The sequence below is a fragment of the Stenella coeruleoalba genome (assembly GCF_951394435.1).
Source record: "Stenella coeruleoalba genome assembly, chromosome: X".
In the NCBI taxonomy this organism is placed as follows: domain Eukaryota; kingdom Metazoa; phylum Chordata; class Mammalia; order Artiodactyla; family Delphinidae; genus Stenella; species Stenella coeruleoalba.
In genome coordinates this window covers 102,930,150-102,955,830 of record NC_137152.1, presented here as the reverse complement: position 1 = coordinate 102,955,830, position 25,681 = coordinate 102,930,150, and the positions used below count along the sequence as shown (strand labels likewise).

General features: G+C 39.4%; 1 long non-coding RNA gene across 3 annotated transcripts in view; it reads right to left on the bottom strand.

The window, feature by feature from the left end:
- LOC307181032 overlaps positions 1–5,198 on the bottom strand; it is a 387,448-nt gene extending 382,250 nt beyond the window's left edge. For all 3 annotated transcript variants that reach the window (XR_013825844.1, XR_013825845.1, XR_013825846.1), the window contains exon 1: positions 5,010–5,198. This is a non-coding gene — a long non-coding RNA (uncharacterized lncRNA). The remainder of the gene's footprint in view (positions 1–5,009) is intronic.
- Positions 5,199–25,681: the final 20,483 nt, after the last annotated feature.

Below are 25,681 nucleotides of genomic sequence, written 5' to 3'. Positions count from 1 at the left end.
TGAATCTAGAGAGGGGTAGATGTAAAAATAATGGAATCAATAAAGACAAAAGCAGAAAGTAATATTGGTGTGAAATGAGGTGACCAAGAAACAAGACACAGGGGTTCTGACTGGGAGGAATAGAAAATCCATGGTTATAAGCAACAATTAAAGGCATTTTGTTAATTGTTTAGAAAAGCCAGAGGAGACAGATTTCTTTTTTTCTGTCTAACATCTTGTCTATCAAATCAAAGGGATTAGACATGATGTCATACATCTCATGGTACCAGATGAAACCTACCGTGTGAAATATGTATGAACATATACCATTGATATGTTACACTGAGCCTATAAAATGAGACAATCCATGCCACATGGCAGTATCTCACAATATAACTGAACAAGTGAGGTTATAGATTATTCTAAAGCCTTGGTCCTAGTTTTTAGAAAGACAGGATTCATTTTGCAATAGAAATAAATCATTCACGTATTTTACTAATGTCATTGTCATATATGGCCATCAAAATACCCTGCAGCAGGCAAAATCAGTCATTATAATTTGATGGGACTATTTTATGTGTGTGTGTGTGTGTGTGATCAATAAACATTGCTACAAGCATGTTTATTTAAGTGTATCGAAACCTGCTTTAGCAGTCTATCAATTGACGTTTTTCATGATGCAGTCTGGTGATTGTCGACTGTTGACTTTTGTTGTTTCGTTTTGTCTTTGTGTACAGGCAAAGTCTTAACTGGATTTCAATTTCTCTATCAGCTAAGTGGAGACAGCAGTACTAGCCATGACAACCTGCCTTCCCAATCCAAAATGATAACAAAGACACGCTAGAGCTAGACTGCTGATAGCTTCTTCCAAACTGCCTGGGTGACAAGGAAAAATTCACAACAGACGCTTATTAATGAAGAACAACCTACAAGTATATTAAATGTTTCACTTATCCACTTAAGTACTTTTAAAGCCCTTTTAACTTTGACAAGCATAAAGGAAAAAAATCTTGACAATGATCAAGAGTGGAAAAACATGGATGCAATTTGTTCTTTTGGTTTTGTTTTTATTGGCTGCATTGCTGTGTGCAGGCTTTTCTCTAGTTGCTGCGAGCGGGGGCTACTCTTTGTTGCGGTTCATGGGTTTCTCATTGCGGTGGCTTCTCGTTGCAGAGCACGGGCTCTAGGCGCACGGGCTTCAGTAGTTGTGGCACACGGGCTCAGTTGTTGTGGCTTATGGGCTCTAGGCTCAGGCTCAGTAGTTGTGGCACATGGCTCAGTAGTTGTGGCTCATGGGCTCTAAAGCACAGGCTCAGTAGTTGTGGCACACGGGCTTAGCTGCTCCGTGGCATGCAGGAACTTCCAGGTCCAGGGCTTGAACCCATGTCCCCTGCATTGGTAGGCAGATTCTTAACCACTGCACCACCAGGGAAGTCATGGATGCAATTTGGTTGCCTACCAAATAAATGAAGGACAAACTAAATAACCCTTCCATGTCATTAGAGATGATGATACAGCTTGAAAAGGAATCTGACAGTATCTGAGTTTAAGTGTATTTACTTCATAGAAAGCAGATTGATTCTTCAGGCTTTAAAAAGAATAGAGAGACTTCCCTGGCGGTCCAGTGGTTCAGACTCCACCTTCCAATGACAGGGGTGTGAGTTTGATCCCTGGTCGTGGAACTAAGATCCCACAGGCCATGCGGCGCGTCCAAAAAAAAAAAAAAGAAAACAAAGATGTTTTGCTTGGAGTAAGGAAGGCTGTGGGATCCTCCCATTATTTTTGTACCTTTAACCCACGTTTCTCATATGGCAGGGGTCATTCTTCCTTTAATCCTCCTATACCCCCCCAAAAACCTAAAACTCAGAAAACAACAAAAATCTTCCATCTAGGTTAAGTATCCCAAATGCCACCACAGGAAAAACTTAAAGACAAAAGTTAAAAAAACACACAAAAAAATCTACATCTAAAATCAACACAACTTGTTTTAATGTATATGAATACAGCATTTACCCTGATTCATTTGCATCTGGATAGAAGAGTGTGGTTTGCAATGCACTTTTTTTTTTTTTTTTTTTTTTTTTTTTTTTTGCGCTACGCGGGCCTCTCACTGTTGTGGCCTCTCCCGTTGCGGAGCACAGGCTCCGGACGCGCAGGCTCAGCGGCCGTGGCTCACGGGCCCAGCCGCTCTGCGGCATGTGGGATCCTCCCGGACCGGGGCACGAATCCGTGTCCCGAACCCGTGTCCCCTGCATCGGCAGGCGGACTCTCAACCACTGCGCCACCAGGGAAGCCCGAGACTTCACTCTTAAAGGGCACACACAAAATCTAGCATGCTCCAAGACCCAGGACAGAAGCAATAATTTGAAAGGACCCTGGATCAGACCTACCTACTGATCTTGGAGAGGCAGGAGGCAACTAGAGCTCACCTTGGGGATATAGATGCTGGCAGCAGCCATTTTGGGGAGGACAATGGTGCTGGAATCCATTTTGGAATCCTCCCTCTAATTTATTACCACCAGACCCAGCCACATCCACCAGCCTGTTTGCACCAATACCAGGATGCCTCATGCCAAGCAGTTAGCCAGGCACACACAATGCCCCACCCACCAGAAGACCAGCTGCCTTAGGACTCCCTGAGCCCCCAGCTGCTCCCTGCAGGACCTGGCCTCACTGAAAAGCAGACCAACACGAATGCCAAAATGCACAGGGCCCTATAACTAGAGACCCCAAGACCTGGTTCCACCCACCAGAGGCTGGCACTAGACCCAGGAACCCCTAGGCCCAGGCTGTGACCACCATTGGGCTGATACTAGCTCCAGGATACCCAGGCCCTGCAGCCAGAGATCCCAGGACCTGGCTCCGCCTACCAGTGGGCCAACAGTTAGCCCCAGGACCCGGCCTCACCCACCAGTCGGTGGACACCAGCTCCAAGACCACTGCAGCCCACAGCCTGCCATGTCAGTACCCAACCCACTGACCAGCAGCCCAACACCAGCCCTGGAACCCCCAGGGACCTGGCCCCACCCACCAGTGTACCTACACCAGCTCTGGGACACCTTGGGACCCTCAACCAACCACGCTGGGTTGCAGCCCCACCCCCCAGTGGACCAAAACCAACTGTGGGATATCGCAGACTCCACAATGAGCAGTATTAGAAACAAGCCTTACCCACCAGCCAGCCAACACAAGCTCTGGGACACCCAGGGCCCTGCAGACAGAGGCCCCAGGACAAGACTCCACCTACCAGTGGGTGGGCACCAGCCCCAGGATCCACTGGGCTCCAGCCACACCTGCCAGCAGGCCAACACCACCTCCAAGACACCTTGTGAACCTCAGCCACCCAATTCCAGGATCAGGCCCAACACACCAGCAGGCTGGCTCCAGCTTTGGGCCACCACAGACCCTGCAGCCAGCCATGTCAGGAACTGGCCCCACCCACCAGCAGGCCAACACGAGATGAACCAATGGCCCTGAAACCACACATTCCAAAACCCAGCTCTACCCACCAGTGAGCCAGCACTAGCCCCAGGACCCAGCTGCCTTATGACCCAGCCTCTAGCATTAGCGAATGGCAACCTCCACACAAGGCAAAGCCTAGCAACCAACTGGACCAGGGCCCAGCCATGGCTTCCAGAAAACCCACAGAAGTCAGGCCAGTATACCAGAAGAGTACATGCAACCCACACACAGGGAAGCCCTGCAATGCACTTTTAAATAAACGAACTCATTTTGTCCTCACCAAGAAACTCTGAAGTTGGGCAGAAGGTGGGAAATGTTAGCATTCTCATTTCACAAAAGAGAAGACTTAGTGAAGTAATTTGCTCAAAGTAACACAAGGAAGTGGCAAAGCTATAACCATAAATCCCGTCCTTTTTTACCACTGTGAATTGTCACTGGCCTCATAGTAACATTTATATAAACGTTTTCGAGTTTCTAAAGTGCTTTCACATATATTAGGTGGAACCACATGAAACATGTTTTAACCAACTAAAATGGCAATTTCATATGATTCAAACAGACTTTTATTTTCACAAGGTTCCTTCCTCGCTGTCCTCCTACTTTCCTGTAGGCGCCGCCTCTCACATCGCCCTCATGTTAACACTTTAACATAACCAAGGACCACTGTTGCCAGATGCTCTCAATTTAGGAAAAGCCACATGTTGTGAATTTTTAATTACTCCCTCCTTTCTAATGTACTCACTCTTTGCCCTCTTCTATCTAGATTCTCTAAATGACTGATAAATGACTTTACACAAAAGTTCTAATAACTGAGATGACCAACATGTTACCTCTCAGAAAGGCACTTGCCCTAATCTTTTGTCGGCCATTAATTCAAAGGAATAAATTTCTAATGAATCTCTAAAACAGTATTTGAGTATAATGGTGGTGTCCCTTCCAATCGTGTCACTCATTTCCCACCAAGAAGCTAACGTTTATTTGGCCTGTATGGAAGATTTCCTCTTGACTACTCTCGCTTTTCTCTCTCCATCCCTTACCTCCTTCCCCCTTCCCTCTCTCTCCCTCGTCTCTCATTCTCTCTATCCTTCTCCTCAAAAGCTTTCCCTTCCTTCTTTCCTTTCCCTCCTTCTCCAGGGTAGCCCTTTCCTATTTCAGGCCTTCTTTCTCAGTACCTATCAAATAATTTAGCCTGTCAGTATCCACAGGGCAATACTTAGAACTTCTAATTTTCGTCTGTCCTAAAGAAGTGACTGGCTTTAAATTTAAAACTACTCACAGTGTGCCCAGTGGTCCGTGGATCTCTTGGTTCAACATTATTTGTACCGAACAGACTCGGGGACGCCCCTTCTTCCAGCCTCTGACCACCCTCCAGCCTCTTTTCCAGTTGCAAACTCCGGGACCATATTCTGTGCCCTCCTCGGCCTCCCGGACAAGCGAACGCCATTTTTTTGCGTAACTCCTTATTGCTGACCAACCATGGGCCCCCAGATTTGTCAGAATCATTCCACTGAGGTGGAGGCCGCCGTCAACCGCGGAGTCAACATGCATGTGGGTCCTCCTACACCTACCTCTCTCTGGGCTTCTATTTCCACCGCGAGGATGAAGCTGTGAAGGGCGCCGAGCCTCTTTTGAAGACGCAAAACCAGGACAGTGGCTGTGCTCTCTTCCAGGACGTGCAAAAGCCGTCCCAAGATGAATGAGGTAAAACCCTGGACGCTAAGGAAGCTGCCACGGCCCTGGAGAAGAACCTGAGTCAGGCCCTTGAGGACCTGCGTGCCCTGTATTCTGGCCGTGCAGAGCGCCCGTCCCTGTGACTTCCGGGAGAGCCGCTTCCTGGAGGAGCAGCTGAAACTCATCAGGAAGATAGCGACCAGCTGACTGACCCCGCCTGAGGGGGGTGGGGATGCTGAGCCAGTAGCTCTCCGAAAGTCTCACTCTCAAGCCTCTGGAGCCCTGCAGCCTTTGAAGGGGCCCCTCTGCATCCCCCTGCTGTCAGGGGCTCCTGCCCGAGCCTCTCCCTCCAGCCCCCAGGCAGCTTTTTAACCACCCTGGAGCCCTCGCCCAAGCCGTAAACCAAAAGGAAACAAAGCTTTTTGCTGAAAACATCAACAACAAAGCAAAAACAACTGCAACAATTAAAAAAAAAATTCAAGTCAATATTAAATACTGACTATTTTCTTTTTTTTTTTTCCTTGCGGTACGCGGGCCTCGCACTGTTGTGCCCTCTCCCGTTGCGGAGCACAGGCTCCGGACGCGCAGGCTCAGCGGCCATGGCTCACGGGCCCAGCCGCTCCGCGGCATATGGGATCTTCCCGGACCGGGGCACGAACCCGTGTCCTCTGCATCGGCAGGCGGACTCGCAACCACTGCGCCACCAGGGAAGCCCCTGACTATTTTCTATATGCAGCCACTGAGTTGGTTACTGTGCCAAGCCTTTTATTTAATACTTACATATTGTTCCTAATTGCACGCATCATTTTATATGCATTCATGTTTAAATTAACTTTTATTTGGAGATGATTGTAGATTCATATGCAGTTGTAACGAATAATAAAGAGAGCTCCTGTGTGTACCCTTTACACATTTCCCCCAATGGGGATACCTACCCAAACTATGGTACAAAATCACAACCAAGATACTGACATTAATATGGTCAAGATACAGAACATTTCCAGCACCACAGGGATCCCTCATTTTGCCCTTTTATAGCCACACCCAACACATCCTCCCAAACCCTCTGCCCTGTCCCTGACCTCTGGTCATTATTGATCAGTTTGCTGCGTCTATAGTTTTGCAAGTTCAAGAACGTTGCATAAACTGAATTGTATAATACGTAAGGTTTTAGTATCAGCTATTTTTCACTAAGTATAATTCTCTGGAGATTCATTTAGGTTGTTACTTGTATCAATGTTCCATTCCTTTTTATCTCCAAGTAGTATTCCAAGGTATGTATGTACCACAGTTCGTTTAACCATTCATCCACTGAACAACATTTGGGTTATTTTCAGTTTGGAGCTATTACAAATAAATCTGCTATAAATATTCATGTACAAGTTTTTGTTTGAACATAATTTTTCATTTTTCTGAGGTAAATGTCTAGGAGTACAATTGCTGGGTTGTATGCTAGTCACAAGTTTGGGGGGGTTGTTTTTTGCTTGTTTGTTTTTAACTGACAAAGTTTTGCAGAGTTGCTCTACTATTTCACATTTCACTGTCAGTTGTATGAGCAATCTGGATTCTCTGCATCCTTGCAAGCATTTGGTGTTATTACTATTTCTATAATGTATATATTTTATATAGTGTCTATTTAACCGTTCTGATAGGTGTGTGGTAAAATCTCATTCTAGTTTTCATTTGCACTCACTAACGGCTAATGTTTTGAATATTTTTTCATGTGCTTATCTACCATCTGTACGTCTTCTTTTGTGACTTGTCTCAATGTCTTTTGCCCATTTTGGGTTTCTTTAAACTGTTGAGTTTTGAGAGTCCTTTACATATACTAGATATGAGTCCTTTGTTAAATATATGATTTGCAAATAATTTCTCTCAGTCTATAATTTACACCTTCGTCCTTTCAAGGGACTTTTCACAGAGCTAAAATTTTTAATTCTATGAATTTCAGTTTATCAAGTTTTACCAAAAGTTCTTAGAGGATACTGTTTTAATTTCTATAAAGCTAAAAACATATGTATGTATGGAGAATAGCATACATATACAAAACACATTGACACTCTTGTGTTGAACCACTCTTGCAATTACTGTGATAAATCCCACTTGGGTATGGTGTGTAATCCTTTTAATATGCTGCTGGATTTAATTTGCTAATACTTTGTTGACGATTTTTACATCTATATTCATAAGAGATACTGGTATATAGTTTTCTTTTTTACATTACCTTTGTCTAGTTTTAGTATCAGAGTTAACAGTAGCTTCATAAAATGAATTAGCAACTGTTCGCTACTTAAATTTTTTGGAAGAAATTTTATGGAATTGGTGTTAATCCTTCTTTAAATACATGGTAGAATTCTACAGAATTCTCATCCTGAAGACTTCTTTGGGGGCATTTTTAACTTATGAATTCAATTTCCTTAATAATTGTGTGGCTATTCAAATTAAATATTTCCTATTGAATAAATTGTGATAATTTGTGTTTTTCAAGGAAGTGATCCATTTCATGTAAGTTGTCAAATTTATTTTTGAATAGTTGTTTATATTTTTCCCTTACTACCTTTCTCATGTCTGCAGGGTCTTTAGTGATATCCTGTTTAATTCCTGATATTGATAATTTGTATCTTATCTCTTCTTTCTGTCAGTCTTGCTAGAAATTTGTAGAAGTTATTGGTCTTTTAAAAGAATCAGCTCTTTCTTTCATTTATTTTCTGTATTGTTTTTCTGTTTATAATTTCATTGATTTCAGCTCTTATCTTTATTATTTTCTTCCTTCAGCTTGCTTTGGATTTATCTTGCTCTTCTTTTTTTCTAGGTTCTTCAGATAAGAGACTAGTTTATTGCTTTGAAATGTTTCCTCTTTTGTAATGTATGCCTAAGTGCTATAAATTTCCCTCTCAGCACTGCTTTAGTGGTGTGCCACAAATTTTAATATGTTGTATTTTCCTTTTCATTCAGTTTAATATATTTTTATTTCCTTTAATACTTCCTCTTTGACCCATGGATTATCTAGAAGTATGTCTGTTTTCCAAATGTTCTGGGATTTTCCTATTATCTTCTTGTTATTGATTCCTACTGTGATTCCATTGTGGTCAGAGAACACACTCTGTATGATTTCAATTACTTTAAAAATTTTGAGGTTTGTTTTATGGCCCAAGATATGGTCTATCTTGGTATATCTTCCATGGGAACCTGAAAAGAATGTGTTTTCTGCTTTGGGGTGATGATAAAGTGCTCTATAAAGATCAATTAGATCAGCTTGTTTGATGTTATTGTTGAGTTCTATACTCTTGTGGATTTTCTTTCTAGTTGTTCTGTAAGTTGTTGAGAGGAGGTATTGAAGTCTCCAATTATAATTGTGGATTTGCATATTTCTTCTTTCAGTTCTATTAGTTTTTGCTTAACATATTTTGCTGTTTTGTTGTTTGATGCGTACACATCTAGATTGCTATATCTTTTTGAATTGACAATTTTACAATATACAATGACCCTTCCTGTATCTGGTAATTTTCTTTGCTCTTTAGTTTACTTTATCTAATATTAATACACCTACTCTTGCTTTCTTTTGATTGTTTGCATTATAAATCCTTTTCCATCCTCTTGCTTTCAACCTGCCTATACTGTTACATTTGTAGTGAGTCTCACATATGTAGTATATAGTTGGATTTTAATTGGTATATTTAGATCACATATTTTTAAGGTAATTTTTGATATCTTCTAGCTTAAGTCTGCCATTTATTTTCTGTTTTTCATTTCTCTGGTTGCTTTTTCCTGCCTTTCTGTGGTTTACTTAAACATTTTTAAAAATTTAATTTTCATTTATCAATAGTGTTTTTGAGTATGTCTGTTTCTGTAACTTTTTAGTGGTTGCTCTTGGTGTTACATAATATACATAACTTATCCTTGTCACTGCTGAGCAGAGTGAGTGTTCTATTTACCCATTATGCCTTCTCTGATGCCTCACAAGCTTAGAAGCATAGAAGTACCTCCTTATTGTTCCTCATAAGGCCTCCACTGTCACTAAGGGTGGTGGCCTTATTACCACTGCAAGGTGGTGAAAGTCCTAACTCTTCACTAGGCCTCCACTGACGCCTCCTCAGTTGGGGAGGTGGGGGAAGGACACCTCAGTACTCCACACAGTCTCCACCCACACCACTGGACAGGACACTTACTTGTTACCACCAGTTGGGGATAAAAGTCTCAGCACCTTAACTCAGCCTCTTTTGACACTACCGCAAAGGGGGCAGGGAGGAGTGGGGCATCTTTTGACAGCCTAGAAAGAGTGCAAGTCTAGGCTCCTCCTTTTGCCTTTGCTGGTGGGAGTGGGTGCACAGTTTTTTCTGTGGTGTTTCTGGTTATAGTCCAAAAGTTATCTGTCTTACTAGGCTACCCCTTTCCTGGTCTTTCGACTAGAGAAAGCAGGGTATTTTTTTAATGTCTGTGCTTGTCGATGTTTCTAGGTTGCTGGTTTCTTCAGGACCCAGTCTAGAAGAGGTGGAATAAAAATAAAGCCAAGGGAACTCACTGCTATGTCACTCTTTGGGTTCACAGTTTACCAGCTGATCTGCCTTCTATTCATCTCTCAGAGTCTTCTTGCCTTTGTTTCATATATCATATCATCCCCACAGTTTTTAGTTACACTTAGCAGGAAAAATAGGGGAAAGTATGTCTACTCTATCTTCTCGGAAGTGGAACTTGTCCAATAGTGTTATTTTAACTTCACAGCAATGCTCAAAGTTTGATCCTATCATTATTCCTATTTTATATTCCCTTAAAAAAATTGAGGCCCATAGAAGTTACCCAAACTGCCTAAAGCTACCAACTAACAAATGGTAAAATCATAATTCAAATCCAGCTGTGTATGATCCCAAAGTTCAAATAATTAACTGATATGTTGACCCACATGAAAAAATCATTTTCCTTGCCCACCAGGAGTTGGTGGTCCAATGTGCCGTTGAATATAGTAGCCACTAGCCATCTATGGATAACTAAATTTCTGTTAATTTAAATTAAATAGAGACTTCCCTGGTCGCGCGGTGGTTGGAAATCTGCCTGCCAAAGCAGGGGACAGGGGTTCAATCCCTGGTCAGGAAGGATCCCACATGCCACGGAGCAACTGGGCCCGAGTGCCACAGCTGCCGAGGCCTACGCACCTGGAGCCCGTGCTCCGCAACAGGAGAGGCCACCGCAACGGGAGGCCTGCGGACCATGGCAAAGAGTAGCCCCCACTCGCTGCAACTGGAGAGGGCCCACATGCAGCAACGAAAACCCAATGCAACCAAAAATAAATAAATAAATAAAAATAAAGTAAAATAAAAAATTTAAAAAGAAAAGAATGGATCAGATTCTACATATATTTTTTTTAAATTAAATAAAATTTAAAATTAAGCTGCTCAGTCATACTAGATTCATTTCAAGTATTCAATAGCCACATATGGTTAATGGCTACTATATTGGACAGTGCATTATAGAATATTTCCATCATCATAGAACATTATACTGGACAGTATTGGTCTAGAGAGTATGCACACAATAAACTATGATGGATGCTGATGATAGAGGGATCCATTATATTATGGATGAGCAAAATGCTATATAGAGGAATACTGAGTGAATCTAACTGATATAATCTAAGAAATGTTTATGGAAGATACTTTGAGAGCTACAGGTACATTTAGAGCAATTGGACAACAGGGTTTTGATGGTTTTGTTCCCTGATATATCTCCAACATCTCAAACAGGACCTTGCACATAGTAGATGCTCAAAAAGTATTTCTAATAAATGCCTGAATTAATAAATAAATTCGAGGGCACTGTTCACAAGCCAAACTACTATTTCTGAGCAAATGCATAGAGAAGGGAGTGAACATGGATTTTTCAGGGAACAATTCATATGGCCAGCACAGCATTTGGGAAAAGATGTGATAGGAGATGAGACTAGAAAGGAGAGTAGGAGCCAGATCATGGAAGGCCTTATGTACATCAATAAAAGGCCATCTCCAAACTCCATATGTCCAAACTCTAATTAGTTCTCTTTCCCTCCAGTGCATTCCTTCTCCTGCATTCTCTGTCTTTACCCAGTTAGAGTTATCAACATCAGATATATGAAGATGATCTTAGACACTTCTTTGGTCATTACATCCTGCCGTCAATCAGTCCCCAGGTCATTTCATTTCTACTTCTCAAATCTCTAATGAATCTACCTCTTCCTCTCCATTCATACCACTGCTACCAAACTTCAGGACTTTATTGCTTCTTGACTGAACCACTACAATAGCTTCCTAGTTGGTTTTCCTGCCTTCATTCTCTTCTAGTCCGTCTTTTACATTATAAGATTTATCAGTTTAAAAAACATCTATGCAGGTAAGTACCCTGCTTAAACCCTTGGCATCATACTTAAATCCTTTAGAGCTTACATACTTCCCCAGATTTATCACGTCACCTATGAATTGCATTCCATTTCCTTTGAGACAACAGAACCAACTGCATTCTTCAAGTGTCTCAAGCCTTTTCTATAAGTAAGCCTTGTTGTTGCACAGGGTGGTAACATTGTCTGTAATAAATGAACTCTCCAATTTGTCTTAAGAATACTTATTGAGTTAATACGACTCAGCTTTACCAGTATCAAGTCTGTAAATATCTATCCTATCCTTGACTCCTATTCCTCCCATCCCTAGCCCTGGATTCTATTAAATACTCTCTCCTCTGTGGTCACATAGTATCCCAAGTATACTTCCATTGTGGCACATAGCACAGCACATTACTTTTTCATCAATGTCTTCTTTCCCCACGCATTGTGAGTTCCTTGAAGGCAGTAACTTTGACTGTTTTCTTTGTATTCCCATGGTGTCTCACTCAGAGGAAGCTCTCAATAATTGACTCTAAGATGAATCAACTTTACTTCACATGCCATTGTGAGTCATGAAAGTGTTTTAACAGACGTGTGGCATTATAACTCTGCTTCAAGACTATTATCCTGGTAGCAGTGTGAAGAATGGGTTAGATGCCTAAGATAGAGGGTGAGTATACTAACAACCCCTTAAATGAGCAGTAAAACAAAGTAAGCTTCAAAGTGAGCTTTTCCATTATCAATTAGGTTTTTTTTTCCTTTAAGCTTTTAATGATCATATATAATCATCCTATTAAAGACCAGGAGAGGTTAAAGTCATGCTCTTTTGAATATTTTGCAGATGTAGCACTTGGCAAGTACAAAATTATGATGAACAATGAACATAGTTTCCTTCTATGAAGGAGTAACTGGTTGTTTCAAAGTCAGGAGATTATCCTAGGGGCCAGAGAGGAAGATCAAAGGGAATACTACTACCTTTAAGCTTCTGAAGCAATAGCTTACTAATTAGCATCCTCCAAACAAATAGCCTACATGTAGACACATTCACATGGAAATAAAGGAGATAATATTCTACCAAGAAGATAAACTATGGTCCCCAAAGGAATAACCAGCCTGTAGGGTTTGTGACACTCCTGTACCTTTGAAGAAGTACTGACGCTGGTCTGGGTAAGAAAGGTGTGGGAATTACAAGGATCTCAGCAGCTCAGTGTGAACTACTGTGCTTGGAAAAGTGGGATTCATGCCAATCTTTATTCAGGGGAGAGGAGGAGAATAGGGATACTGTACATGAATGAACTTTGCTCCCTGGGTCTTTTGATGAGTTAGCCTTTTGTGAACAAATCTATTAGGCATGCAAAGGAAGAGATATAAACTGGAATTAAGGGCTTAGTAACTGTCATATGCTAACTCTGTATTCAGGGTGAATATTTTTTTAAATCGTATATACAGGGAAGTACTTTGTATATGTGTGCTATACCCCATACTAATATATATGTGTGTGTGTGTGTGTGTGTGTGTGTGTGTGTGTGTGTGTATACAGTTTTAAAGAACTTAAATTTATTTCCTCCAAGAACTTTTCTTATATTATTTTTAACGCACAAGATAAATACAAGGTGTTAAATGGTTACACACATGGGTTGTGATTCCTTTGCTCCATATCTTAGCTTTGAAGGCACTACTTCTGGAATCTTCTTTATTCAAACACTGGTGTTCCTATACTCCATAGTAGTAGTTTAGCCTGAAAAGCTAGGCTCTCAAAGAAGAATTTTGGAAAATGTCTCAATATTTAGTTAACCATAACTAAAGTCACTTCCAAGTACTATTTTAATGTTTGACCTCTAGGGCTCATAATTCTGATGGGAGAAAAACGTGAAACAGCTGACAGGGCTCGTTCTCTACTTCCTAGACTTTTGATTACACTGCATTCCGTTTCACACTGGCCTCCTACAGCATTGCAAGGAATGAATCCTCAACAAAGTAAACCCTTTTCCTCAGCTAATGAGTACTCTTGAAGTTTTAACTGAAGTGAGTACAGGCACACCTTGTCTTATTGTGCTTCGCAGATATTGTGTTTTTTATAAATTGAAGTTTTGTTGCAACCCAGCCTCAAACAAGTCTATTGATGCTATTTTTCCAACAGTATTTGCTCACTTCGTTCCTCTGGGTGTCACATTTTAGTAATTCTCGCAATATTTCAAATTCTTCATTATTATTATATTTGTTAGGGTGATCTGTGGTTGATGATTTTGATGTTACTATTGCAGAAATATGACTTGCAGAAGGCTCAGATGATGCTTAGCATTTTTTATCAATAAAGTATTTTTTAATTAAGGTATGTACATTGTTTTTAGACATAATGCTATGGCACACTTAAGAGACTATAGTAGAGTGTAAATATAACTTTTATACCCACTAGGAAACAAAAAAAATGTGTGACCTGCTTTATTATGATATCTGCTTTATAGTGGTGGTCTGGAACCACACCTGCAATATCACTGACATATGCCTGTTGTTGACTGAAGAAAAACACACAACCAAAAATTTTGAGTTAAGCTTTATTCAAGGACCTTACTGAGAACTATAGCTAGGGAGACAGCCTTTCAGCTCTGAGGGACTGCTCCAAAGAGATAAAGGAGGAGGAGCCAGGATATATAGAGGTTTTTGCTTAAAAAAAAGTAGTTGAACATCAAAAGATTACTGTTAATTCAAAAAACAGACATCTGAAATTAATGATTTTAGTGCTCTTCTATGTATGAGAAGAAGCAAGAGTAAGGGCTCATTGAAATTATTCCTTAGAATAATAAGGGGGAGGTGCGGGGGGGCAGCGCTGCAGTAGCTAATGGCTTTATGGCTGGCAACATTCTTTGTTTACTGGAATGGCAGGCAACATTCCCTTTCCACACTGTACTTTATGTTTAGGCTGAATTTTATGAACCTTTCCCTAATTCCCTGATCACAATTTAATCCTTTTTTTTGCCTCAATCTGACAAATGCTGTTTCAGAGCAAAAGTTGTGGTAACGTGTCTAGGGAAGAAACCTCTTTACTTGCCCTTGCTTCAGTTTTCTCAACTGAAAAATGGGACCGATAATTACTATTTGGCTCTGCAGAAGGTTTTTTTTTTTTAATAGATAAGCCAAGACACGTTTAAAAATCGTATATGTTCGCTTGTAACTATAACTGTTATAATAATTCTTATTAATAATTACTGGCTAGCGCATATGGACAAATATGAGGTAGAGATGATTTTGAATTATGTTTAAAATTTAGAATTTCAACCTAGAATAACTCCAAGTCTAGAACCATCTGTCTATTCTGCACAACCCACTGACCTAGTCTCTGAAATCAAGCAGAGCACGAACCTGTATTCACAACAAATGGGAGCTATGTGTTTGTAGCTTGCCATGCTCTGTTTTGAATCTTCCTCCCCAAATCCAATTACTCCAAAGCTATTGTCAAGGAGCCAAATTGCCTTATTTTTCTTCCCTCCTGCCTACTTTGTGAGGTGCTGAGAAGTAGCTCTGAGCCCTAAGGGTAAGCAGCCAGAGACCTGAGACAAGCTATAGCCACTTACAGCTGAAAACTTGTTAATTGGCCTTCAGATAATCAAGAGTTTATAGAAAATTTAGATCTACTGATACTCACTGAGTTTTACTATAACCACACGATCTTTGTTTTGCAGTCATCAATCCATAAAGAAAAGAAATTAGCTTTCAGAGTGGAGAACTAAATGATAGGGCAGCTTTGCTAAGGGGAATATTTTCCTTATTGTCTTCTAAAACAATGCTTATCAAAAGTATCTTTGAATTAAATGGAATCCCTTAGAACATTATGAAAATTAATGATGAATTAAATGAGAGTTCAGATAAAAATCATAATGCTCTATAAGAAAATACAGTATAAATAAGAAGCTTTATATCCATCCATTTAAAAAAGCAACACAATATTTTTAATAATATTATGAAATATATTTATTGTATATTTATAGTTAACATTGAAATAATATTATGATAATAAATGTTCTGGAACCAATTCCAATGTGCATGTGTGGAGATTTCCCCACACCATAAAACAAGTCTCTAACATCAGCAGGGTTTCTACAATTCAACTCAATTCTGACACTATCTACCAAGAGATAGCATCAGATTCCACAGGTTAAGGGCCCAGTCCCACAAGACTGCCCCCCACTTCAGTGCCAATCGCAAGCCCAGGTTGTTACTGACTCACCTGCTACAAATTGGAGTTTCCCATGACCCCATCTTTGGGTTCAATTAATTTGCTAGAGCAACGCACAGAACTCAGAGAAACATTTTACTTACGTATTACTGGCTTATTATAAAGGAATGTTACTCAGGAACAGCTAGATGGAAAAGATGCATAAGACAAGATATAGGAAAAAGGCATGGAGCTTCTGTGCTCTCTCCAGGTGCACCACATTCCCTGAACCTCCACATGTTCGACAACTGAGAAGCTCTCTGAACCCAGCCCTTTTGAGGTTTTATGGAGGCCTCATTACATAGGTGTGAATGATTAAATCATAGGCCATTGGTGATTGATCCAACCTCCGACCCCTCTTTTCTCCAGGAATGTCGAGGGTGGGACTGAAAGTTCCAATGCTCTATTCTTGGTTGGTTCCCCTGGCAACCAGCCCCCATTCTTAGGTGATTTCTAAAAGTCACCTCAGGAACTGTAAACCTAGCTGTGGAAAGCGGCTCGTTATGAATAACAAAACACCCATGTCACCTTTATTGCTCTAAAGCTATTTCAGGAACTGAGGACAATAGACCAAATATGACAAAAGATGCTCCCATTGCTCTTATTGCTCAGGAAAATCCAAAGGTTTTAAGAGCTGTGAGCCAGGTACTGTGAGGAAGACCAAATATATACAAGAAATATATTTTAGTCACTTGAATGACCAAATATATATTTCTTATAAATCACAATAGCACAGATTGAAATGGAGCAGGACCCTAATGGGACTCCCAGGTACAGATCCATGTCCCTGTTTCTTGTTCGTAAGAAAAAGGCTTCATTCAGCTTCCATGAACTTCCCTGGGTTCCAAAGGGCAGATTCAAACAGTTGCTAATCAGGGAAGGGAGGGAATGCAGAAACAAAGAAGGAGCAGTCAAGAAACAATAGTGCAGCCTTGGGGCAGCTTCCTGGTTCCTCCACAGGAATATACATAACATCTTTGAATTCTTCTGCAGGAACTAAGGTCCCCATCCAGGTGGAGGATGGTATCTTCAGGCTGAGCACAGGAGCACCGCCCTGTTAGCTCACCACCAACCAATCAAAAGGAAGTCAAACACCCTGCAGCCCTCACCCCAAACTTTGCCTATAGAAACTCCCTGAAAACCATTGGGGAGCTTGGGGTTTTTGAGCAGGAGCTCAAAAACTTGCTTGGCCCTGCCATAAACTTTTCTTTGCTCCAAACTCCTACGTTTCGGTTCGTTTGGCCTCACTGTGTGTCAGGCACAAGAACTTGCATTCAGTAACAATTTAATGAAAAGTTTTTATAGGTTATTTAGATTTAAAGAGCTTAAAATATCTTATAAAATTCTCCTTTATGCCATTTGTCACTGTTGGGGCTCAGGGCGGGCCACCCCCACATTTGCCACAATGGCATATTGATTATTTCAAATTAAAGTTACTTAAGAAATGGCCAACACAAGAGTAACACTCTGACTCTCCTCTCTTGTCTCCCTGAAAGCAAGAAACATATCGCTCATGTACAAAGTGCACTCCCTGCATCAGGAGATAGACGAGCACACTTATGGCCAGTGATAGGGAATTTGGACTGAGAAGCCTGTTTAAACAAACCTTGTTACTTTAATTTGCTACCTCAAGCCCAAACTCTGCTTAGATTCTTCTCTAACCAAGCACCTGTTACCAAAGAGAACTTGGATTTACTCTCCCACCACGCTGCAAAGCCAATTTGCTGACCCTGGGTTGTAGTAAGGAAAGTACAGAGTTTATTGCAGGCATGAAGCAAGAGGAAAGGATGGCTCATGGTCACAAGACTGAAACTCCCAGATAGTTTTCAGGGAAGGGTTTTTAAGGCAACATCAGGGCTGGGGTTTGCAGGGTATGTGATCAGCTCATGGGCTTTCTTCTGATTGGTTGTTTTTGGTGAGGTAACAGGGTGATGTTTCAGGAATCCTAATCATCAACCTTCTGGTTCCAACCAGTCTGAGGTCTCCCTGCTTGTGCTCTGCAAGTAGTCACTATCCTCCACCTGGGTGGGGGAGTGGGTGTCTTAGCTCCAGCAGAACAACTCAAAGGTATGCAGCAGATTATTATTATGTATATCCCTTGGGGAGGAACTAGGACTATGTTTTATCTCTGAACTATTGTGTCTTAACTACTTTTCTTTTGCTTCTGCATTTCCTCACTTCCCTAATTAGCAACTGCTTGAGTCTGCTCTTCGGAACTCAGGGAAGGCCGAGGAGACTAAAGGTTTTATCTACAAACAAAAAATGGGGGACACAGAGGGGCTTGGTTTCATACCCCAAACCTAAGTTTCTTTGTCCTGTCAATTCCTCACAAATTTACTGGTTCTTTGTCTAAAAAGTATAAAAGCTGCCTGCTTTGGCCACTTCTTAGGTGCCATTTCTATGAGACCTCTGTGCCCAAGACTTAAAATTTCTTTTTCTCCTATTAATTTGTCTTGTGTCAATTTTATTATTAGTTCAGCCACAAGAACTCAAGAAGGATTGGGGGGTTGGGAGAAATTTCCCCCTCCTTGACACCATTTATATCACAATGATAAATTTTAAAAGGTTTATATTTATTTATAGATACTTCATGGGCTAAATACCCATAAAAGTTGTATGTGCATATATGTAAAGTAATAAATGATGAATACATATTGAAAATTCATGATAATTAAATGTTTTCTTAAAATACATCATTGAACAAAGAGGAAATAGTTTAGGGTTGTGGAAACCAGAGAATTGAGTAATCCCCGATTTCCTAAATTTCATATTAAATTAACACCATACTCAACTTACATTCAAAGCCCTGTAAAATTTGGCACCAAACTAACTTTCAAGCTTATTTTCCTTAATAAATCTACTTCAAATTCAATTAAATTTATTCTCCAAGCAGTTATTTATTCATTTATTCAACAAATATGCATTAAAATCTTTCAATATATCAAGTACCATGGTAGGTATTTGGAATAGAATATATAAGACACTTATCTGGCGCTCAAGGACTCTAAGTTCTACAGGGACAAAGAGACATAGAATCACATAATTACTAAACAATGTGGAAGTGCAACCAGTGAGAGGTATGCAGGATATTAGGAAAGTACAGAAGATAATGAAATAAAACATGGTCTGTGGATAGGGAAGTGCTTCAAGAAAGGGCTTTTGGAGGAAGTAACTTTGGGTGAAGTCTTTAAAGATAAGTAGGACTTAGTTCAGTAAATAGACATATGGGCTGAAGGCATAGGGCAAACTAGGCAAAGAAACATGAACAGAAGCATAGAAATGAGTAGTAGTATGGTATGGACAAAGGACTATAAGTAGTTTGGTATTGTTGAAGCATGAAGTAGGGAATGGTAGGAAATGAGGCTGGAAAACTAAACAGGCTAAATCATGAAAGGCACATAATATAATCTTTTACGTTGTTGCTAGGTTTGGAAAGGTTAAGCAAAAGTTTTAGGCAAAGCAATTTTCATTTTATATTCATCTTAGTGGGCATATAATAATTACAAACAAGATCACGAAGGCTGAAACTATTCCAATACTATCATGGGTATAGAGGAGGAGATGGCTTCAAGAAAGTTTTGATAAAATGTTGTCAAGACACATGGATAATTGAGTTTATCAATTGGGCATGGCCATCCACTTCTGACAGCAAAGCGGACCAGATAATGGGAAAAACCTACTACTATAAATATCAAGAAAGGCTAAACAAAATATAAAGTGTAATAAGAAAATGCATTATAAGAGAATACTATGAATGATTTTATGTCAATAAATTATATGAAATAGATTATTTCTTAAAAAATAACTTTCAAAACTGATACAATATAAAATGGAAAAGTGAGTAGAATTATAATTAGTAAAGAACCTGGGGACTTCCCTGGCTGTCCAGTGGTTAAGACTCCACACTTCCACTGCAGGTGACACGGGTTTGATCCCTGGTTAGGGAACAAAGATCTCACATGCCACGTGGCATGACCAAAAAATAAAAATTAAAAAATTAAAAATAAATTTAAAATAAGAAGAACCTGAATCAGTAGTTTACAATCTAAGGAACCCATGGGCACACAGAAACATACACACACACTAGTCCCAGATAGTTTCATAGTCAAGATCTGAAACCCATATTACACATTTTTCCATTTTTGTGATATAATACACATACCACAAAATCTACCCTTTTAAAATATGGAATTCTGTTTATTGGTATACTCACAGAGTCGTGCAACCATCACCTATATTTAATTACAGAATATTTTATTACCCTAAAAGAAACCCAACAGCTATTAGCAGTCAATCTCCTTACTCTCCTACCCTCAGCTCTCATCAGCCACTAATATGTTTTCAGTCTCTATGGACTTGCCTGCTCTGGACATTTCCTGTGAATGGAATCAAACAATATGTTGCTTTTTGTGACGACTTCCTTCACTTAAGAAAATGTTTTCAAGGTTTATCCATGTTGTAGCATGCATTAGTACTCCATTTCTTTTAATGGCTGAAAAATGTTCCATTGTTTGAATATATCATTTTTCTTCCCCTACAATAACAACTTGAGGAATACAAAGATCGATACCAAAAACTCATCTGCATTCCTGTGCACCGTAGGGAAAGAAAAATCATTTTCCTTCTACCTGTCTAGTTTCGTGGCTGAGAACCCCCTGTAATAAGAAGACAGGCTAACAGGAGAAAAACAAACAGAAGGTTAATAATATGCATACTTCATGGGAGAGACCCAGGAAACTGAATAATTCTCCCAAATGGCCCAAGCCACCACCTTAAGTATCATCTCCAGCTAAAGACAAAAGATGTTGGGGGGGGGGGCGGGGACGGAGGCCAGTTATGGGAGCTTATCAAGAAAAGCACAGTAAACAAGAGTAAGGCAGTTATGCAGATTTAAGCCATTGCCTTCTCCGTTATTAAGAGCTTCTAGAGTTTTAGTCATCCTCCTCTTCCTGGTGCACAGAGGGAGAGACACATTTACAGATGGAGATTTCTATCATAAATGTAAATAAATATCTCTTACAAAAAGGTAATGTTTACTCCATTTTCAGAGCTTCTCCTGTGGCTGCTATTCCTTAAAAACACCAGGTGTTCCCTACTGGTGCAGTGGTTAAGAATCTGCCTGTCAATGCAGGGGACAGGGGCTCGAGCCCTGGTCTGGGAATATCCCACATGCCACGGAGCAACTAAGCCCATATGCCACAACTATTGAGCCTGTGCTCTAGAGCCTGCAAGCCACAACTATGGAACCCACGTGCCACAACTACTGAAGCCTGTGCACCTAGAGCCTGTGCTCCACAGCAAAGAGAAGCCACCACAACGAGAAGCCCGTGCACCACAACAAAGAGTAGCTCCTGCTCGCCACAACTAGAGAAAGCCCATGCGCAGCAACGGAGACCCAACGCTGCCCAAATTAATTAATTAATTAAAAAAATAATCAGCTGAAAGTAATCCTTATGCCAAAGAGGCATGTTTTGGGGTGGCATACTCTGATCCCCTTCTGCACCAAGAATAAACAATAAAAAATTTAACTTTTAAGGTCTTATTTATAAGGGCAACCAAAAAATACAGTGCCTAGAAATAAAACTAATAAAATTAGGCAAAATATTTTTGCATAAATCATAAATATGTGTGAAAATTATAAAATAAAATTAATTATATGGAATGTATATTGTAGTCTCAGAAAGGAAGACAAAACAGCATAAATGACAGTAATCACTTAATTAATTTATAAATTCAATGCAATTCCCCTGAAAATTCTAAAAAAGATTTTTTGTCATGAAAATTGACATATAGATCTGAAAACGTATATAGATAAACAAGATATCAAGAATAGACAATATAATTTTGAAAATCAAGGGGGTACGTGCACTACAATATATCAAGATATTATAAATACTTGGTAAGGAATACATTATTACAAGGATAGACCTTCCCCAGGGGACACATGAGCCCATTCAAATATAAGGATCTGATATGTAAAAGAAAGGGGTACTACAAATAAGTATAGAAAAATATGGATTTTTAAATAAATGGTACTGGGACAATTAGTTATACTTAAGAAAATATTTATATTTATTTCATATTTTAAACTACAAACAAACATAAATTTCAGATTGAATGCAGACTTAAACATGAAAAAAAAGAACTCCAAAATTTTACAAAGAAAAGATGAGAAAATATATGTGATTTCAGAGTAAGAATAGATTTTGTATATAAAACACACAAAAATACCCTTAAATCTTAAAAAAAAAAAGAGTAACACATTTAGCTATATTAAAATTAGGCACTTCTGTACAAAAAAAGAAGAAGTACAAACAAAATTAGAAAAACACCTCTCAAATTGGAAGAATTCTTTGCAATGCATCTGACAAAAGATTATGTTTAGACAATATATATATCACAAAAGACTAAGAAAAATATAAAAATGAAAGACCAAAGAATGAACACAGGTAATTTATAAAAGAAGTAACCTTGATGGCTAATGCATATATTAAAATCAGGAAAATGCACATTAAAATAAATGAGACAGCTTTTCATACATATTAGATTAAAAAAAAGTAACATCCAACAATATCAGGTGTTTGTGGAGTTGTGAAACAATGAGACTCTTACATGCTGCTGATAAGTGCACAAGTGGGTACAACTACTTTGGAGAAGAAGGAGAAATAGATAATAATGATAAAGATGAGCATACCAAGAAACTGCACTCCAAGTTATTCCTTAGAAAAGTTCCTATACATGTACACATGGAGACATTTTTTAAAGAATAAAATTGTAGCGCTAGTAGTAAAAGAAAAACAGAAAACAAATTCAATCAAGGAGGTGGATCATGGTATGTTTCTACAATGGATTATTATAAAGCAATAAAAAAGGATTCAAAGCACATGGACCTATATCACAATTATAAGGCTGAACAAAAACATCAAATTGTAGTGTATATGTGCAGGATCATTCTATTTATTAAAGTTTAAATCATGTATATATTCAGAATATGTGTATGGATACATATGTTTGTGGATACTTTGTAATGAAAGTACAAAAACATTCTTGGATGTTTTTGAATACTAAGTTCAAAAACTCATGAATACTAAGTTCAAAATATTGGTCACTTCTTGGGCTTCCCTGGTGGCGCAGTGGTTGGGAGTCCGCCTGCCGATGCAGGGGACACGTGTTCGAGCCCCGGTCTGGGAGGACCCTGCATGCCGCGGAGCGGCTGGGCCCGTGGGCCATGGCCGCTGAGCCTGCGCGTCCGGAGCCTGTGCTCCGCGGCGGGAGAAGCCACAGCGGTGAGAGGCCCGCGTACCGCAAAAAATATATATATATATATTGGTCACTTCTAGAGAGGGAGGGAGGAAAATGGTACTTTGGAAGCATTTACCTACATATATATCTCCAAGGATTTGTTTATTTAAAACAAGGACCTAAAACAGATACTGCAAAAACTTAAGTCTTGACAAGCTGGTTGATAGACACATGAGTGGTTTTTATGTTATACTTTAAGCTTTTATGTGTATCTAAATTATTTCACATTACTTTTTGAGGGGAAGGCAATTCAAGAACGTTGCCAGGTTCTATCTAGGATGAACGGATGGTGCGTTTGTGACATTAGGCAAGATAGAGAATAAATAGAATAGAGCATGTTCTGGAGGTAAGAGGATGAATTTTGTTTTGCTGGTGTTTGATTTGACAAGCCTTGGAAAATCTAGGAAGAGAATTCCAACAAACATTTAATAAATATGCCCAAATATAGTATCAGTGCAGCAATGGGGTTAGAGATAGAGACTTGATGTTCAGAGCTTATGTGGCTTTGATGAAACCACGTGCTTTTATGAGAGTCCTGGGGAGAATGCATAGAGTGAGGCAGTCAGTGTTTTGAGGGCAAAGCCACAGACAAATTAATTTCTATGGAATAGGTAAAGGAAATAGATCCACAAAGAAGCAGGAGAAATAACTGTCAGAGTTATTGGGAGAACCCAGGTATAGTTGTTTCCCAGAAGTTAGTGAAGCATGGTGTGTTAAGAACAAGGAAGTGGTCTACTCTCAATTAACAGAGATGACCAGGCTGATAGCAACTGAGTACTTGTTGTATGCAGCAACACGGAAGTCCTATAAATTAGCTAATACTGTTGTTTCTATTTTAAAGATGCAGAAACTGATGACAAGAATACAGGTAATTTACTTAACATAATGCCGATATTAAGCACACCCCCAAAATTCAAACTCAGGTCTGAAGGCCTCCAGAGACTAAGCTTTTATAAGACCCAAGCCTTTTTATCTCTGTATGTTTAATGTCTGAATATAGTTACTGTTCAATATGTTGAACAGATGCATGAGTGAAAGGGGACACACAGATGATTTTGAGAGAGTTTCATTTTTCTCTGGTGGTGTTTATTGAGTACTTGTTAGGAAGAAGAGATTTACATGTAACAATTATTTTCTTTGCTTGTATGACAGATGAACTGGCATCCATTAGAGTTTTGTGCAAATATCATGTGTTGCAAATCAAAGTAATTTCTGAAAGGTATGTATTATTCCGAACTGGTTGTTTACAACATTTTCAGAATTACGATGACCTAATGATTTGCAGTACTACTGAAATATATGAGATATTTTTATTAAATAAATCAAAATAACTTATTTTCATCCATCTTTAATACTTTTCTGTCACTTTATTTCACATACTGGAAAGCTCTTGAGTCCATTTAACTATCCTCACGATTGATATCAGCTAGGAACAAGCTACAGTTATTTCTTGCCTAGACTACTATAACAGCCATCCATTTTCCTGCATCAAGCACTGTTCCTTTTCTAATTTATCCTGCACAGTTCAACAGAATAATATTACTGCTTGGAATGTTCCTCCCTCCCCCGCAACCGGTTATCTCCTATTCATATTCCTATTTGAGGCCAAATGTCTCCCCCTCAAGAAAGCCCTCTTGATTCACCAGATCTATTCTGTGCTTTCATAGCATCCAGCACTTTTATTTTTCATTTTGAGATAACTGCAGATCCATACACAATTGTAAGAAATAATGAGTGCCTGAGTATCTTCTACCTCAGTACCTCCCAATCATAACATTTCGCAAATATATAGAACACAATAGTGTTATGATGTGATTTCTTTTGTGTTCTGATTCCTACTCATCTTCTGTGAAACATGTAGGGTTTAAGTTATGTTCAGCTATGTTAAGTAGTTTAAATGGAGTCACAGTGGCCAATGTGAACTTCCATAGTAGTGGTTTTGAAACAGCTGGTATTGGACTGCGAGTGTGATAAATCAAAGACTATTATTTTAGATAAGGACTTTGTTTGGCAACATCCACGAAAATTATTTGATTCAATAATTTGTTATTATTTACTATGTATCTGGTACTTTTCTAAGCACTGAAGATGCAACAGTAATAAACCAAACAAACCAAAACAAACCCCTGCCCTCTGGAACTTACATTCTAGTCTATGGAGCTAAACAATCTTCAAAAAGTAAATGATATTCAATATTAATTTACTGATAAGTTCCATGCATATGAATAAAGCCTGGAAAAAGGCTAGACAGCCCAGGGGCACTGCAATTTTCCGTAGCATAGTCGAGGAAGGCTTCATTGAGAAGATAACATTTGACTAAAAACCTATAGGAGGCGAGGGAGTAAATCAGTTGGGTAACTGGGAAAGGAACATTCTAGGCAGAAGGAACAGCACATGTAGTGTCTTCCCAGAGTGTCTGAGTAAGCAAGTGCTAGAGGTAAATGAGCAGGATGGGAAGTATTAGGAGATGAGGTCAAAGCAATAATGAAGAGCTAGATCTGCACCGTCCAATACAATAGCTACTGACCACATGTGGTTATTGAGCCCTTGAAATGTGAATAGTTTAAACTGAAATGTGATGTCACCAGTTTTTGGACACTTAGTATAAAAAAGAGAATGTAAAACATTTCATTAATAATATTTTATATTGGCTACGTGGTAAACTCATAATATTTTATATATATTAGGTAAAATTTATTAAAATTAAT